Here is a 15,944-nt window from a genome sequence, read left to right on the forward strand (position 1 = left end):
AAATGGGTCAATAAGGTGAACACCAACAAAAGTAAACAAAAGGTAATGAAGTGTATTAAACATTTAAGTCAGACGATGCAGAGAGAATTGGAGCAGATAAAGAGACGCTGAAAGTCGTAGATGAGTTTTTATATTTGAGGAGCAAAACAAACTGATATGGAAGAAAGATTGACGTTAGCAAGAAAAACATTCTAGAAAAAAGAAACTTTTTAAGGGCGGTAGGACGTCAAACGGGCCGACTTGGAGCAGGAGAGGCACCACAGGACATTTTAATTTCCACTGTCTATACTTTTACAAATAAATTCATAAAACTTTGTCAGCATGACCAGGAAGGATTCGGGATTCACACTCATAGCAATGGAAGTTCAAAAACATAACAAAATAAATTGTTTTACATGTGAAATTTCATCATTTTTTCGCTTCCTATTGGCTGCATTTGTTGCTATAGGTATATTTTTCTTCACAAGTAAGAGAGATTCATTGATGAATTTTGCACAGCATACAAACCATACTTACAGGTGTATGAAACTCCAGAATTTTCCAAACCTATTAAAAAGTGTGGTAAAAATTGAGATAATTAACTACAAAATTTGATTTTTTTCTAAACAAAAAGTTTAAAACGTAAAAGCTCATACATTTTTCCATAAATTAAATTAACACTATAAGCAAATTTAAATATTTGCTGAAAGTACTTACTTAGGTGGTAGCTTTGAAGTTGACTATAAACACTGTAGACATAAAGAGAATAGTGGCTTTCGACATATGGTCGTACAGCGCAGTTATGAAGATTAGTTTGGTAACCTTACAACGAAGAGGCATTGGATCGGTTCGTGGAGAACAGACGTTCGTGGCATATCTTCACTAAATGGGGTATTAGGTGGCTAGGACACGTCGTGAGTCATCAAAGAATAGTGACTCCAGTAATGGGGAGAAGTATAGGGGATGGAAATTGTTGGAGGGGAACAGGGCTTGTCTACAATAAATGGGTTCCAATTGATATATTATTCGACCAAAATATTATTACTGCATCTGGGAATGAGGGTGCTTCGATCAGCTCGTGCGTTTATCTGTGCGCTTGAAGCCCACTAGTGTAGGCTCTACCGCTTTAATCAACGGACAAGTTGCTCGTGGATCCATTAATACTTCCACAGCATACACAACAGTCGAAAAAATGAATGTGGCTTTTGTTTAATGTAAGGTCACCACGCATTTGCAATAACGGTCACAGGAAGGTAAGGGCAATAATATTTGGGTTGGGAAGTAGATTGCAGTAATTTTGCAAAGATGAAGAGGCTTGCTCAGGACTGAGTGACGTGGGCAACATCAAATCAGTCTTCAGACAGAAACGCCAACAGCAATAATAACAAGAAGAACACTAACAACAACAACACTAGACAGTATAAACAAACCTTTCCCAGCTCAATAAGTGATAATAGAAGAACAAACACCTAAAAGAAAACACCGTGAGGACAAGCTCTGCTCAAGTGCAAAGAAATTAACTTTAAAAGTTTTTTGGTCACAAATTGAGAAGCAACTGGAATGAAATTTTCACTCTACAGCGGAGTGTGCGCTGACATGAAACTTCCTGGAAGATTAAAACTGCGTGTCGGACCGAGACTCGAACTCGGGACCTTTGCCTTTCGCGGGCAAGTGCTCTACCGACTGAGCTACCCAAGCACGACTCACGCACCGTCCTCACAGCTTGCCGCGAAAGGCAAAGGTCCCGAGTTCGAGTCTCGGTCCGGCACACAGTTTTAATCTGCCAGGACGTTTGAGAAGCAACTGAATTACTATGAATATTGCGTTGAAAGTTCAAAGAAATCTCAGCGCGGGCGATGGTTTACGAACTTGTGTAATCGGTTTCCGTGTCTGCCTAATCATGTTGATCCGATTCGGATGCAGAATATCGTTTTTTGTTTAGCGACAGCTTTGGCCAATTAGCCATTTTTAAGCAGTAAAAATAATCACAGGCGTGTCGTTCCAATCAACCTTTCCAGCCTGTGTCAATGTCATTTAAGCTTGCGTGTTACTTAAGATCCGTATAAGGATTTGCGAGCCCAGCGCACCGTCCTATGAAACATCACTGTGTAATAAATGCTTCACAGGTCACAATTAGAGTTAAATAAATGGTGAGGAGTGGGGGGCGTGTGTATAAATGGCGTAAAATATCCTGCTGACAGCATCCCGAACCTATTGATGACGTAACGCGTTGCGTGCCAGCTACTGCACGTCATAGTGAGGGCAGTTACTGGTCACCTGTGGTGTGCAGAACACATGTGCATGGAGGTGAGGGTATGAAAGAGCGCACACCAAGACCATCTGCGATTCGAGGAATACTACCGTGAAATGTGTTTTCCAGATCGAGTACCACGAGATACTATAATGCGCGGATGAGACTAGCGTGCTGCGTAATCTTGTCTTTACGGGATAATTTCGCCTGGAGGAACTATTGCAATCAGCAATATGTCATCAGCAGATGAGGTGCTGTTCGACAGACGTGCTTACTGCTACAGCTCAGTTCAAGGTTTTCTGGTTTTAAAATTTTTATCCCCTATATTTTGTACCTTCAGAGCACTCTTTCAACTTCAACCATTTGTCTAGGTATGTCTTTGATAACCCAAACCACTCAGTTCTTCTTTTCGTCATTGCAACTGTCCTTTTTCCCGTTTTGTTATATAAGTCTCCGAATTATTTCTCAACAGTCAAACTTGTTTAGTAATTCTTACGAATTTCCTGCTTTTCCTTCTTTCTACTTTCGAAGCTCATTCTCGAAGCCTTGTACATCAAATTGAACATATGATCATATGACCGTAATAACTTCTTTGCATCGTCGTGGTTACTGCATGAATCAAAGGTCTCCACGTAGCCTTGTTTCTGCCTGTTTCGGGAAGAAACCATAATATTTTACGCTATGAGAGGTACCCTCTGCCGTGAAATTCTCGGAGAAAGTAAATGTAGATAATGTCATCATCGCTCAGTGACTCTGCCGGAAAAGTTTGAGATAAGAATTCACGGATGTGAACGTGATGCTGCGCCCCCATAACACATCCAATCTTATTCTTTTGAACAGATTATGGACACGTGTGAGCAAATTATGTGCGCCGTGAAAGCAGCTCCCATCAATCTCCGATCACATAAACACTTACCCTTCAGTTGTATTTGTTGATCTCAAATTACTATTTGCGAATGACTTTGGTACTTCCCTATGCTTCATTATCCGGAAACGCGTATCAGTCCCATGATTAGTTACGTCTTCTATACATCATTTGAACGATTCTGTCCAAATGATGTGAATGAGTCAGTTTACAGGATATGCATAATAATTACTGTTAACATTAAACAACACTTTTTTACTCCAACTCATACAAGTGTAGTTAAAAGGAAATTCTTCCTTATTTTCTCTACTACCGGCTACCAGTTTTTGAAATGGGAATTCGTTCATGCAATAGAAGGAGTTGTGCAGGAAAAAGAATTTTACGTTAGATTTAAAACATGCTTTGCTCTTTGCTACCTCTCAGACATTTTATGTTTTTGGGCAACTGATCAAAAAATTTTCTTGCTGCGTATTAAGCTGCTGTGAATGAGGAACTGAACTTGATAATCCCGCCTAATAGTATCAGTAATTTTCATTGAAATTGTTCGTGACTCGGAAAGGACAGTGGGTCATGGATTTGTGAGTCATGATTCAATCCTTACATATGTGAATGGCCTTCCACTTAACTTTCAGCAAGCAGAATTGGTACCTTTCGCACTAGTGCTATAAAAATTCCAGTAGAGATAAAGCAACATAAGAGACTGTAAATGTTTTTCAAATAATTATTATTAATTGGTTCTCAGATTAGCATATGAGCAGGAGTGAGTAAATTTTTTGGTGTCCATACTGCTGAATATTTGAAATGGAAGATGCATAGTACTGACATTCTCAGAAAATTAATTTCTGATACTTTCGCTCTTGGTATTACTGCTAATATTGGAAACAAACGATTGAATCTCCTGATATACAGACAGATCCACAAAAATGTAGACCTCTTTGATAGTTGATATCTTTGGAATCAAATGACATACCGTTGTAATTTTGCGCGGTAGTGTAGTCTATTGTTTTCTCAACAGATATTTTGGAGCATTTTATAGCAGATGACAGTGTAGTAATGAATGAAGTAAGATTGTCGTTTGAGCAACGCAAGGCGGTATTGAAGTGGTACTGGAAGTACGAAAACATGATGGAGGTACACCAGCAACGGCATAAGTCATCAGTCTTCTGACTGGTATGATTTCGCGCGCTACGAAATCCTCTCCTGTGTCAAACTCTTCATTTCAGAGTAGCACTTGCAAGTTACGTCCTCAATTATTTGCTGGATGTATTCAATCTATCACTTCCTCTATAGTTTTTACCCTCTATACCTCCCTCTATTACCGTGGAAGTCATTCCCTGATGTCTTAACAGATGTCCTATTATCCTGTCCCTTCTTCTTGTCAGTGTTTTCCACATATTCGTTTCCTCTCCGATTCTGCGCAGAATCTCCTCATTCCTTACCTTATAACTCCTCCAAATTTTCGACATTCGTCTGTAGCACCATATCTCAAATACTTCGATTCTCTTCTGTTCCGGTATTTATCGTATTGTGGATAAACTTGAAGCCGACGGTACTGTTCAGGATGTGGATAAGGAGAGGTCTGGCCGACCAAAAACATGAACGAATCCAGCTTCCAGCGCTACTGTGTTGCAACATTTTAATAGGTCACCTCAAGAATCGGTGACGCAGGCTGCGTGTGGAATCGGGGTAATCCGATCAAGCGTATGACGAATTCTGAAGACTGGAAAGTAGGAAGGAGAAATGGATTGGAGGGATGGTTATCTGGTCTGACGAGACGCAATTCAAACTGAACGGAACTCTAAACCGCCACAACTGCTTGTACTGGGCTCCTGAAAATTCTCACGTTCATGTGAACAAACATGTTAACCTACAGCGTGTTAATGTGTGGTGTGGTCTGTCATTGTGCGGTTTGTTTGGCCCATTCTTCTTTGAAGGTACCGTAACTCGTGAAGTGTATCTTCAGATGCTGCAAAGATCGAATTTTACCTGCCATCCAAGGGGTGTTTGGAATGGAAGATTTTGACCTACAAGAAGAGGCGCTCCGCCTCACTACTACTTACACTTCTTCACTTCTGCCTATGGGGAACCTTCAAAAATGAAGTTTATCAACAGAAGCCACCTACACTGAACGGACCTACAAGAAACCATCGAGGCGTCCTGTGCGGCTATCACACCGGCAACAATGACAGCCGCAGTGCGGTCAACAATTCAGCGGCATTGACGCTGTTTGGTTGCTAGTGGGGGTCACTTTGAACACATAAATTAACATCCCCCCCCCCCTCCCTGTGTAGGAATTGTAATGAAATGTCATTTTGTATCACTAATATTGTCTATCAAGGAGTGTCTACATTTTTCTGGACCTCTGTGTATTTTGCTTATCTCCACTGAATATGAAATTCTCTGGGGTTACTCATCACTTATGAAGAATTTATTGATTATACAAAAGCGTGCAGTAAGAATTATATGTGGTGTTCATCCGCGAGCGACATATAATTACGTCTTCAAGGAGTTTGGCATTTTAGCTGCATCGTCACACATACATACGCCATTGATATTCGTGTTAAAGCTCGAGAATAATGACCATGTCCACACCCATAGCACTAGAGGATAAAATGACCTTTATTGCCCATTCCAGTCTTGCTTTGGCCGTCAGTGCATACTCGATCTCTTTTTCATTGCTAGCAATTCTTATGTTGTAATGTGGTAGTGTACTGGAACTGAATAGATCGCATAAAAAATCATACAGCCGGTAAAAATTGACTTTACTTCTCAAATTGCTCACTTGACGTGTTTCGGATTTGTTTCCATCATCAGACATCTAAAAGATAAGATGAGAACAGATTTGTACATACAATAAGAAAAAAATATAGCTATCACTAACAAGGTACAAAGTGCAATACATGAAAGCCTATCCATGTACACAGAGGGTCAAAGTATACGAATGTTACTATACGTATATGTAACAGATGCTGACGAACTACTATCTGGTGTAAGGAGACGAGGGGGGGGGGGGGGGGGGGGGGAGAAAGCAACAATATAATATAGACCAGAGGGCAGGGTTACATGGTGGCACCATGGTCGTAATATGTGACGTTTCGTACGAAAAAGTATCAAACTGTTTTCTTGGATGACAAGGTTTACATATCATACTTAAAAATCATGAAAAAATCCTAAAATCCATAAAGAAAATATGCAGGTGGCGTACAAATACATAGTATATAGAAAAATGAATGGCGTCAATTATTACAAACACTGCCGTGGTTCATTGTTGACTGGTATCTGTAATCTTTACAAGGTAATTTATTCACAAAAGTCAGCATCAAATGAAATAAAAAGAGTTTATACGCTTCCAGGTGAAGGTGCTACACGAGCAGGTCACATATTTTTAGTAACAATAATTAAATTATGTCCCATGGTCAACGCGTCTGGTGAAGAATAAAAAAGTCAAAGGGTAATTCTCTGTAATGACACAGTTTAACAAAATAATTTATTGTGAGACGTGAAGGTAATAGGAGGTCATAGCGAGCAGGTAAGATATAGGGAGGTATGAGACTGATGAGGGAGAATGGGGAAGTAGGTGAAAGGGGAAATAGAAAATCCAGTTCTTCGAATACTTTTATACGGTCTACAACCTTTCTAAAACAGTACTACATTTTTGTACACGAAACGTCATATATTACGCCCATGGCGCCACCCTGTAACTCCTGCCCTCTGCGGGGGGGGGGGGGGGGCAAACTTGTCTTCCTTCCCCATGTGTCTCAGAACGATAGCTAATAGTCTGTAAACTTGCGAGTATATTACATTTATATCCATAAAGCTCGCATCCTGTGATCCTCTGTGCTCTTGGGTAAGTATACGTGTGTTGCATGTTGTACTTCATTAATTCCCATTACATTTTTTTCATATTCTACGTACAAATTGGTTCTCATCTTACTTTTGAGATAGATAATGACGGAAATAAACCCGAAACACGTCAAGCGAGAAATTTTACTAATAAAGTCATTTTTCACAGGGTGTATGTCTTTTTTTGAAGCGACGTAGTCGTCCAGTACACCACTGCATTATACACTCCTGGAAATGGAAAAAAGAACACATTGACACCGGTGTGTCAGACCCACCATACTTGCTCCGGACACTGCGAGAGGGCTGTACAAGCAATGATCACACGCACGGCACAGCGGACACACCAGGAACCGCGGTGTTGGCCGTCGAATGGCGCTAGCTGCGCAGCATTTGTGCACCGCCGCCGTCAGTGTCAGCCAGTTTGCAGTGGCATACGGAGCTCCATCGCAGTCTTGAACACTGGTAGCATGCCGCGACAGCGTGGACGTGAACCGTATGTGCAGTTGACGGACTTTGAGCGAGGGCGTATAGTGGGCATGCGGGAGGCCGGGTGGACGTACCGCCGAATTGCTCAACACGTGGGGCGTGAGGTCTCCACAGTACATCGATGTTGTCGCCAGTGATCGGCGGAAGGTGCACGTGCCCGTCGACCTGGGACCGGACCGCAGCGACGCACGGATGCACGCCAAGACCGTAGGATCCTACGCAGTGCCGTAGGGGACCGCACCGCCACTTCCCAGCAAATTAGGGACACTGTTGCTCCTGGGGTATCGGCGAGGACCATTCGCAACCGTCTCCATGAAGCTGGGCTACGGTCCCGCACACCGTTAGGCTGTCTTCCGCTCACGCCCCAACATCGTGCAGCCCGCCTCCAGTGGTGTCGCGACAGGCGTGAATGGAGGGACGAATGGAGACGTGTCGTCTTCAGCGATGAGAGTCGCTTCTGCCTTGGTGCCAATGATGGTCGTATGCGTGTTTGGCGCCGTGCAGGTGAGCGCCACAATCAGGACTGTATACGACCGAGGCACACAGGGCCAACACCCGGCATCATGGTGTGGGGAGCGATCTCCTACACTGGCCGTACACCACTGGTGATCGTCGAGGGGACACTGAATAGTGCACGGTACATCCAAACCGTCATCGAACCCATCGTTCTACCATTCCTAGACCGGCAAGGGAACTTGCTGTTCCAACAGGACAATGCACGTCCGCATGTATCCCGTGCCACCCAACGTGCTCTAGAAGGTGTAAGTCAACTACCCTGGCCAGCAAGATCTCCGGATCTGTCCCCCATTGAGCATGTTTGGGACTGGATGAAGCGTCGTCTCACGCGGTCTGCACGTCCAGCACGAACGCTGGTCCACCTGAGGCGCCAGGTGGAATTGGCATGGCAAGCCGTTCCACAGGACTACATCCAGCATCTCTACGATCGTCTCCATGGGAGAATAGCAGCCTGCATTGCTGCGAAAGGTGGATATACACTGTACTAGTGCCGACATTGTGCATGCTCTGTTGCCTGTGTCTATGTGCCTGTGGTTCTGTCAGTGTGATCATGTGATGTATCTGACCCCAGGAATGTGTCAATAAAGTTTCCCCTTCCTGGGACAATGAATTCACGGTGTTCTTATTTCAATTTCCAGGAGTGTAATATAACCATGGTTGCCTGCCTCCTACAAGATTTCAGTATCAACTATATATAAATTTTTATGACCGTAACGACGATTCCTTCCTTGTAGAGACACATCATTTCACGTCCTCTACGAAGAACACACTTGAACGGGGGATACGGCTTCAAAAGTCCAATCCACACCTGAGATGTGTATTGACTGAAGAGAACTCGTCTTCGCGTGGTCCAACGCAGAGGCGTGACGTTACGTGCTTCGAACGCAATTACCCGATGTCGGTTGTTGTCTCAAGACCATCTACGTTAAAGGGAACTATCAGTTATTCGAATAAATTGACGGCCTGTTCCTAGGTAGCCCCTTAATCTCAGTGTTAGCGAATTTTTTCAATTGAAGGTTCTAAGAGCAGGTACTTGAAACTATAAACTAAAAGCGACAATTGTCTTCTTTACGTTGACAAAACGTTAGTGTTGTGGAGACATGTCAAAGAGCATGAAAGTCGTATTCATGAAGAACTCAACAATAACTACAGAGGAGAAGGAAGATGGCTGATTACAATTTCTGAATTTGCTGAAGAACGAATGTAATAGGTTGGGCCAGACGGTGTACCGCAATACCACCCCCATAGATTGTTACCTACACAAGGCGTCAAATCAAAATTCAAAATAAGAGCTCAATGTCGTGAAAACGCTAACGGATAGAGCGAGGTGTATTTTTCAATGAAGCTATTCTGTGCAGAGTAGAGAGATATGGCTAATGTGATGCTGAAGAATGCGTATTCAGCCAGCCAACATAGGTTCTGAAAACTATGATCGTTTGAAACCCAGCACTTTCTGCTCATCCACGAGACTCATAAAGCAGAACCCAGGTAGATTCCGTCTTCCTCCACTGGTGGAAGGCATTCGATAGAGTTCTGCATAACCGCCTAATGAACGAAGCACGAGCATACGGAACATCAAAGCAACTGTGTGATTGGATTGAAGAATTTCTAGCAACCCGAATACAGAATGACATTACGAACGGAGAGACGACTTCAGGGGTAAAAGTAACTTCAGGCCCGCCTCAGCGGAGTGTTACAGGACTATTATGTTTCACAATATACACTCCAGGAAATTGAAATAAGAACACCGTGAATTCATTGTCCCAGGAAGGGGAAACTTTATTGACACATTCCTGGGGTCAGATACATCACATGATCACACTGACAGAACCACAGGCACATAGACACAGGCAACAGAGCATGCACAATGTCGGCACTAGTACAGTGTATATCCACCTTTCGCAGCAATGTACGCTGCTATTCTCCCATGGAGACGATCGTAGAGATGCTGGATGTAGTCCTGTGGAACGGCTTGCCATGCCATTTCCACCTGGCGCCTCAGTTGCACCAGCGTTCGTGCTGGACGTGCAGACCGCGTGAGACGACGCTTCATCCAGTCCCAAACATGCTCAATGGGGGACAGATCCGGAGATCTTGCTGGCCAGGGTAGTTGACTTACACCTTCTAGAGCACGTTGGGTGGCACGGGATACATGCGGATGTGCATTGTCCTGTTGGAACAGCAAGTTCCCTTGCCGGTCTAGGAATGGTAGAACGATGGGTTCGATGACGGTTTGGATGTACCGTGCACTATTCAGTGTCCCCTCGACGATCACCAGTGGTGTACGGCCAGTGTAGGAGATCGCTCCCCACACCATGATGCCGGGTGTTGGCCCTGTGTGCCTCGGTCGTATACAGTCCTGATTGTGGCGCTCACCTGCACGGCGCCAAGCACGCATAAGACCATCATTGGCACCAAGGCAGAAGCGACTCTCATCGCTGAAGACGACACATCTCCATTCGTCCCTCCATTCACGCCTTTCGCGACACCACTGGAGGCGGGCTGCACGATGTTGGGGCGTGAGCGGAAGACGGCCTAACGGTGTGCGGGACCGTAGCCCAGCTTCATGGAGACGGTTGCGAATGGTCCTCGCCGATACCCCAGGAGCAACAGTGTCCCTAATTTGCTGGGAAGTGGCGGTGCGGTCCCCTACGGCACTGCGTAGGATCCTACGGTCTTGGCGTGCATCCTTGCGTCGCTGCGGTCCGGTCCCAGGTCGACAGGCACGTGCACCTTCCGCCGACCACTGGCGACAACATCGATGTACTGTGGAGACCTCACGCCCCACGTGTTGAGCAATTCGGCGGTACGTCCACCCGGCCTCCCGCATGCCCACTATACGCCCTCGCTCAAAGTCCGTCAACTGCACATACGGTTCACGTCCACGCTGTCGCGGCATGCTACCAGTGTTAAAGACTGCGATGGAGCTCCGTATGCCACGGCAAACTGGCTGACACTGACGGCGGCGTAGCACAAATGCTGCGCAGCTAGCGCCATTCGACGGCCAACACCACGGTTCCTGGTGTGTCCGCTGTGTCGTGCGTGTGATCATTGCTTGTACAGCCCTCTCGCAGTGTCCGGAGCATTATGGTGGGTCTGACACACCGGTGTCAATGTGTTATTTTTTCCATTTCCAGGAGTGTATGTAAATGACTTCCTATATAATGTTTGAATATGCACGAGGTTTCTCGCGGTTGATGCTGTTGCATACACTGAAATCGCGAAGCTAGAAATGCTTGAAGACCTGCTGACAATCGACGCTTTGTGCAGGTAGTGACAATTAACCTTCAACATAAAAATGAAACGTGCTGCGAATACGTAGATAGTAAGATCATTTATTGTATGATTACAAAATTGCAAAACTATCACTGGAAGAAGTTACTTTTTAAAATCCACTACTGGCCATTAAAATTGCTACACCAAGAAGAAATGCAGATGATAAAAGGGTATTCATTGGAAAAATATATTATGCTAGAACTGACATTTGATTACATTTTCTCGCAATTTAGATGCACAGATCCTGAAAAATCAATACCCAGAACAACCACCTCTGGCCGTAATAACGTCCTTGATACGCCTGGCCGTCGCGAGTAGTGAGTGGCGTACTGTGAAGAGCCAGTTGCTCGGCCACCTTTGACCAGTCGTTTTCAGTTGGTGAGAGATCTGGAGAATGTGTTGGCCAGGGTAGCAGTCGAACATTTTCTGTACCCAGAAAGGCCCGTACAGGACCTGCAAAACTGCGGTCGTGCATTGTCCTGCTGAAATGTAGGGTTTCGCAGGGATCGAATGAAGGGTAGAGCCATGGGTCGTAACACATCTGAAATGTAACGTCCACTGTTCAAAGTGCTGTCAATGCGAACAAGAGGTGACCGAGACGTGTAACCAATGGCACCACATATCATCACGCCGGGTGATACGCCAGTATGGCGATGACGAATACACGCTTCCAATGTGCGTTCTCCGCGATGTCGCCAAACACGGATGCGACCATCATCATGCTGTAAACAGAACCTGGATTCATCCCAAAAAATGACGTTTTGCTATTCGTTCACCCAGGTTCGTCGTTAAGTACACCATCGCAGGCGATCCTGTCAGTAATGCAGCGTCAAGGGTGACCACAGCCATGGCCTCCGAGCTCATAGTCCACGCTGCTGCAAACATCTTCGAACTGTTAGTGCAGATGGTTGTTGTCTTGCAAATGTCCCTATCTGTTGACTCAGGGATCGAGACGTGGCTGCACGATCCGTTACAGCCATGCGGATAAAATGCCTGTCATCTCGACTGCTAGTGATACGAGGCCGCTGGGATCCAGCACGGCGTTCCGTATTACCTTCCTGAACCCACCGATTCCATATTCTGCTAACAGTCATTGAATCTCGACCAACGCGAGCGGCAATGTCGCGATACGATAAACCGGAATCGTGATAGGCTATGTTGCCCCGTTTCTGAGTTATTTAGCTTTGAAGTTGTCCAATCACATCGTCGTGCGAGGAGATTCAAGCTGCTTCCAGAGGCAGTGTCGCCAAACATGTTAATCACTCGGTTTCTTCAAACCGAAAAGACGTATCTATAACTTACCTTGCTTACAAGAATCACTTCCGAAAAAGGCGCATGGTAACTGGCAACTTACGGACGCACAGATGTCTGCTCAATTCCGCATTTTAGAGCGTGAAACTTCTTGAACATGTGTTTACAACTACCAGACTGGGTAACTTCAGTGATAAATAATTTGAAAACGGTGCGATGTATCGAATTCTTCCCTTCATTACTATTTCTCAACACGGCCCACCCTGCAACGCCTTTTCAACCTTTTCAGATTTTCTCTGAGCACCCTGTAGACGTCGGGAGAGGTCAGCATTAGGTACGATAGTCTCAAAATCAGTAGAGCGACTGATGACTTACAAAAATGTCTATTTGCAGGACATTTTATTTGCCAACGAACATAGGTTGTTATTAATCAATTGGAAATAGATTATAGAAAGTGCATGTGATGTAAATACTCTTCGAGATTCCATGAGTGACCACCGAAAGACAGTACCACAGGTTGCCGAAATGTCGAACACACAAGTCATCCATAGCTTATTAACTGGCATAAATCCACCTGATGATGTAATCCTCCGAATGCATACTGTGAAGAATAATATGTGTAAGTGGTTACAATAATTTGTATTTAGAAATGATAATCGAATCAGTCGCTGTCAATCATAGACATTTTCACAATTGTATCTTTGATTCAGTATTGATTAAATGCTTGTATTTCGAGATGTTTGTCGGCTGAGTCCATTTATTTCAAAACTATATGTATTACAGAGCCTGAGACAGTGCTGGCATTGAACATTTATGGCCTGCACTCTCCCCGTCTGTAAACACAAGCTGCGTTCTGCTACGGCGTACCCCCTGCGAGGTAGGCAACCGTGCGCGTCCGGTGGCCAGTAGCAGGCACGGGCTCTGCACAGTGGGCGGCCCGGCGCTCTGCGCGGTAACAGACGGCTGCTCGTGGCAGCGGTGCTGCTGATAGCGGGCAGGTAGCAGGTAGCAGATGGTAGCATGCAGTAGCCGGCCACTAGCCACTGCAAAGCGCCCCTTCCGTCACCACCAGGCCACCGCAGGTAATTGCTCCCCGCGGCTCGGCCAGTCCCAGTGCAGTCTGGGCTGGATCCTGGGGCATACATATTCAGTCAGAACCACTACCTCAGTGTTAACAGTAGTCCCCTTTACGTAGTAACATTCGGCACCACTTACCTCACTGTTTACATTATTCAACGCAGGTTAGCAACAGCGTTAAGGTAATACGAGGGCTATCCACAAAGTACATTACGTTTTGGAATTAAAAATAAATAAAGTATTGGAAATTTTTTTATTATATACAGATGAATGCCACACTTAAATACTACTAGTCTACATAGTTGCCATTTAAATAAAGGCACTTATCGTAGCGATGGACGAGCTTGGAAATTCCTTCGTCGTAAAATTCGGCCGCCTGCACCTTCAACCACGTGGTTACCTCTTGTTGAAGCTGTGCGTCGTCATCAAAACGCTACATAGCCAACCACTTCTTCATTACTGGGAATAAGTGGAAGTCGCTCGGTGCCAGGTCGGGACTGTACGGCGGATGAGGAAACAACTCCCACTTAAAAGATTCGAGAACTTCACGAGTGGCATTTGCCGTGTGGGCCCGGGCGTTGTCGTGAAACAGCAAGATCTTTGAGCCCAACTTTCCCCTGCGCTTGTTTTGTATTGCTCTTCTGAGGTTGTGCAGAGTTTGGCAATACCTTTGAGAGTTTATTGTAGTTTATTTCCAGGAAATCCACAAAAATCACACCTTATCTGTCCCAAAAGACAGTCGCCATCACCTTCCTTGCCGATATCGTCTGCATGCATTTCTTGGGTATTTGGGGGGAATTTGTGTGCCCCCACTGCATTGACTGCAATTTTGCCTCGCAGTTCACATGCTTAACCCATGTTTGGTCATCAGTAACGATGCGATCGAGTAATGAGTCGCCATCTTTCTCGTAAGCGTCCAAAAACGTTAACGCTGCAGCCATTCGATGATTTTTGTGAATCTCTGTCAAGATTTTCGGTATCCATGTTGCACAAATCTTCTGGTAACCAAGCTTTTCGGTAATGATTTCGTGCAACAAACTTCGTGAAATTTGCGGAAAACTCATAGAGAGTTCCGTTATTGTGAAATTATGGTTTTCACGGACCGCGGCATCGACTTTTTCGACAAGTTCGGCAGTCACTATGCTGGGTCTTCCACTTCGCTCTTCGTCGTGAACGTTAGTTCGGCCATTTTTAAATTTTATGACCCATTGACGCACTCCACTTTCAGTGATTATGTTGTCCCCATACACTTCACAAAGCTGCCGATAGATTTCTATCGGAGTAGAGTTTTTTGCAGTCAGAAACCTTGTTACAGCACGCACCTCACACGTCGCGACATTTTCAATTAACGCTGACATTTCAAACTGTCGCAGTAACTCAACGGAGTACAGCACAAACCTCTCACTAGCACGGCAGGATGCCGACTGAGTGGCGGAATGGCATGACACCAAGATGGCCGCGCTAGCCCCGCCCCAAACGGACACAAACGAAAACGTAATGTACTTTGTGGTTAGCCCTCGTACAACAATGAAGCGATTTTTGGTGCTGGAAACTTGCTGTAATGACCAGAAAACAGTGAAACGTAAACTTTCACTGCCGGAAACGTAACTCTCATTAAAATAATCCAGGCTGTTATGTTGGGGTCTGCTGACTTACTTTGATCTCTTGGTTATTTTCGGGAGTATCATCTTTTACTTTTACACCGATTACTCCCCAACTGCGGAGCACGTCCTTAAGAGGTACCGTAGTTACTATAAAGATTCTCGATCGCTACTCACTCAGGCAATATCCCGGTTCCGCGCGTTCCTGCTCGGAAGCGTTACTCACATGTTTTCCATACTCAAGCACTAATGGCTGTCGGTTGCTGCTGTCTGCTATTTCTATCACTCCATCATGGAAGACTCCCTCCTTCTGTCCGTTAAAATTATTGTGGCGTTTAATAATCTCTAACTCCTCCTGTCAGCCTTGATCAGGGTGTTATCGTATCGAATTGATCTCCTAACTGCAGGCGCCTTCTACAACAGGTGATCTATATCCCGCCTTTCTACAATTGTCCTTAAGTTTATCTAGTAATTCTTTCAGCGTTGTTCCTATATTAACCATATACTCAGATACACAGCTAAAAATTTTTTCCAGTGCTGTTCTCATGACCTACAAGAGGGGTAGTACACGAAGGTCGTATTCCACCGTTGAAGATCTTTTCCTACGCGATCAGTAACGTCTTTAATGTAGAGCCGGAAAATCTGTGATTTTTCTGGCAGCCGCGTATCACTGTGTTCTTTACGTGGTATGGTTAAGCCCTCCTACCGTGTGTATTGGAGTGTATTTTGAGTACCAGTGTCGCTTCCCGCATTTCCTGTTCCAGTCACTTACGGTTCGCCGGACGATCGATTACTGGTA

The 15,944-nt window shown here is 44.9% G+C and overlaps 1 non-coding gene across 1 annotated transcript; it reads right to left on the reverse strand.

Annotated features, from left to right (window-relative positions):
- Positions 1-1,600: 1,600 nt before the first annotated feature.
- Trnas-cga (transfer RNA serine (anticodon CGA)) lies at positions 1,601-1,677 on the reverse strand. Its single transcript has one exon. It is a non-coding gene; the product is annotated as a tRNA-Ser (tRNA).
- Between the last annotated feature and the right edge of the window lie 14,267 nt (positions 1,678-15,944).

Source organism: Schistocerca serialis, chromosome 5, assembly GCF_023864345.2.
Source record: "Schistocerca serialis cubense isolate TAMUIC-IGC-003099 chromosome 5, iqSchSeri2.2, whole genome shotgun sequence".
NCBI classification, from domain to species: domain Eukaryota; kingdom Metazoa; phylum Arthropoda; class Insecta; order Orthoptera; family Acrididae; genus Schistocerca; species Schistocerca serialis.